Consider the following 3,276-nt stretch of genomic DNA (forward strand, 5'->3'; position numbering starts at 1 on the left):
CCCGCTGCCCTGAAGCCCCAATGCTCAGGCCCAGACGTTCAACAGTTGCTTCATGGCGACCCTGCTGGCCCTTCAGCCAGAGAGCAGACGCCAGGGCTGGCAGTTTGAGCCCCAGTTCTGTTCACCACGGGGACGTCCAGCCCTGGCGGGGCTTGGGTGCACCTCGGGACTGGGCTGTAAAGTGAAGTGCCTAGGCCTGTAGGTTCTGACACCTGGTGACTCAGAAGGCCACCAGGCCACGAGACGGTCCCACACTTCAGGACAGAGGATTCCCAGAGAGGATGCCAGTAATAACCCGGAAACCCCAAGGTTCCAAGACAGAGCGTTTGGGTTTTCAGACCCAAAGAGCCTCCCAAGCGTGAAGCATCCGTTCTCCAGCCTAACGGAAACGAAGAGGCCCTGGGAACGATCATGCTATTCTTTGTTTATATTTTAAAAGATAGAGGTCTCACTTTGTTGCCCAGGCTGGTCTCGAACTCCTGGGCTCAGGCAGCCCTCCTGCCTCGGCCTCCTAAAGTGCTGGGATGACAGGCGTGAGCCACCACGCCTGGCAAGTCATCCTGTTTTGTCTCACATGAGGCAGATGCTTTGATGCTGCCCCAGGAGGAGTCTCAGTGTATTCCATGGTACTTGGGTTCCCTGTTCCTGTCCCGCTAGGAGTCTACCCAGCACCACTCTCAGCCTCAGTCCAGGCTGCCTCCCAATGGCCAGGTAGCCGGCCACTGTCTGCCCAAGGCACTGTCCCTTTCCTGGGAAGGGGGACCCAGGGCTTCTGAGGCATGTTGTCCTAGAGAGGAAAGCTGTGGGCTCAGACCCCAGTACTGGTGCTCTCTGAGGAAAGGGTGGCTGGAATACTCGACCCCGGGCTTTCCCGCTCCCCACCTAGGACCGGGACAAAGGATCCATATGACTCCCACAATCCCCAGGCCTGCAGAGGCCCCGCCATGATGGGCAGCAGCAGCCTTATCCATAAGGCGCTCACAGCACGTCGGCCGTACGATGCCGAGTTCCAAGGACAGTGCACCTCGGGCTAAGCCTGCACTGGGCTTCATCCTGAGGCTGGTGCACAACTTCTTGGAAGTGAAGAGTTTCTCTGACCAGGGATCTAGGTTAGAAGGTGACAGACAAGAGCACTTCCTTCTGGCTGTGTGGTATGCGCGCGTGTATCTGTAGTGAACGGTGTTTGTTTTCCAAAAAAAAGGCTGTGTGCTTCTGTGGACCTGGGCTGGCTCCTCAGAACTCTTTGGGGCTCAAGACTTGGTTGGCTTTAAAAAAAAGAATCCTGGTCAGGTGGCTCACACCTGTAATCCCAGCACTTAAGGGGGGACTGAGGAGAGAGGATTGCCTGAGCCCAGGAGTTCAAGACCAGCCTGGGCAACATGGCAAGACCTCGTCTCTATAATAAATCAAAAAATTAGCTGGGTGTGGTGGCGTGTACCTGTAGTCCCAGCTACTCAGGAGGCTGAAATGGAAGGATTGCCTAAGCCCAGCAGGTCGAGGCTGCGGTGGCCATGATCGTGCCACTGCCCTCCAGCCTGGACAAAAGAGGGAGACTCTGACTCAAAAAGAAAAATAATAATAATTGTTTGCCAATTTGTCAGTTGGGGGAAAAAAAGACTTGGTTGGCTCCAGGACCTAGCGCCAAGGGGCCAGAGGTTGCAGGAACAGACTCCCTAGGAGGAGAGACTCAACCCTTCTGGCTGCCCATTCTTGGCAATGAACCTGGAGAGGCAGTGCTGGTTGCCAGGTGCGGCCCCTGTCAGGCCTGCCTCAGCTCCCCCCTCCCAGAGTCTCGACCACCTTGGCCAGCGCAGAACAAGCCACGGCCTCTGAGAGCTTCAGCCTCCCTGCAGAGCCAGCCTTGTTTGGCTCCCTCAGTTCTGTAAGCGCGAATCAGGCACTGGCTGCGCCCACTCGTGTGCATTTAAAAGTGTCCTAGGGGACCCAAAACCAGGAATTTCTTTATTAAAATGGTATATTTATTTTCACATGTTTAAACTCCAGTCCCGTTTAAAGTCCTCTCCGTTGGATGCAATACACCTGTCAAGACGCATTTTCCACCGCTCAGGATAGTTTTTGAATCCGTCCATTTGGATGCCTTTTGGTGCTTCTGCCGTTTTTGTTTCTCTCTCCTCTTCGACATTAGCAAAACGATTCCCTTGGAGGACTTTTTTCACCCAGGAGAACAAAAACAAGTCGCTCTGGGAGAGATCAGGTGAATAGGGAGGTTGGACCCAGGGGTCATGCAATTTTGTGCCGGAGACCAGCTCCAGCCGGGTTCAGGGTACCCCAAAGGTGGAGACGGCGTTGGCGATTGGGGGGAAGAAGAGAGAGAGAGAGAGAGAAAGAAAGAGGCTGGACTCCGGTCTAGTGCAGAAGCGATGTGTGTTATTAGGAATTACAACAGGTCTTTTATACACAAAGTCAGATGTGGGAGGGGCGTCCCCCACCCACCAGAAACCTTAATCCATGAAAACTTAATCAATGATTGCCTTTAAACCCTTTTCATATGATAATCTTAAAATCCCATAACAAAGGATAACCTAATCCGTGACTGACATATTCTATAAACTTTTTTTGTCCTAAGCTGATTGATTTATGCCAAGCTAAACAATTCTATAGAAGCTTAAGTATTTACTTTACAAACGAAAGTGGCCTGTCCCAGAATGTTTGGAATGTGGCCCAGTCCAAAGTTCACAGTGGGCTACCTGCAAGTAACCCAGCCGCATTCTTTCAACAAAATGGCTGTCTTCTAAAACTGTATTCTACAATTTACACCTTCAATAAATCCTAAGATCATGACCCAGAAGCCTGTGACCAATACTAAGGCTCTTAGATGTGACACGAGTTTGAATTATAAGTTGTGTGAAAGCCAAAACTGCAGTTTGTGGAAGAATGGGAGCAATGAGCTTCTAAAGTTAGCTTGTGTTCGTCCCGGTCTCAGAGTTTCTATGTTTTGAGCTCACAGGAGCTTAATCTGATTAGTGCTGAGTAGAAAGGGGGAGGAAATGGGGTCAATAGCTCCCGAACGCATCCCAGTGGTCTCGGGGTCAACGGCCCTTCCTGATCCCTAATGCTCAGTGGGGCTCCGTGGCCGGCTCCCAACAGGTTTGGTCAAAAACTGCTGAACACTAGCGCAGTGCAGGCAAGAGCATTGTCATGGTGGAAGAGCCAGTCACTTGTTTGCCACAACTCGGGATGTTTCTTTTGCAAGGCAGCCTCTCCCAATGCTAGCTGGTACACGGATGTTGATGGGTTCCTAGAACACTTACCTAG

This window comes from Carlito syrichta, unplaced genomic scaffold, assembly GCF_000164805.1.
Source record: "Carlito syrichta isolate Samal-C Ts95f unplaced genomic scaffold, Tarsius_syrichta-2.0.1 Scaffold170032, whole genome shotgun sequence".
Classification (NCBI taxonomy): domain Eukaryota; kingdom Metazoa; phylum Chordata; class Mammalia; order Primates; family Tarsiidae; genus Carlito; species Carlito syrichta.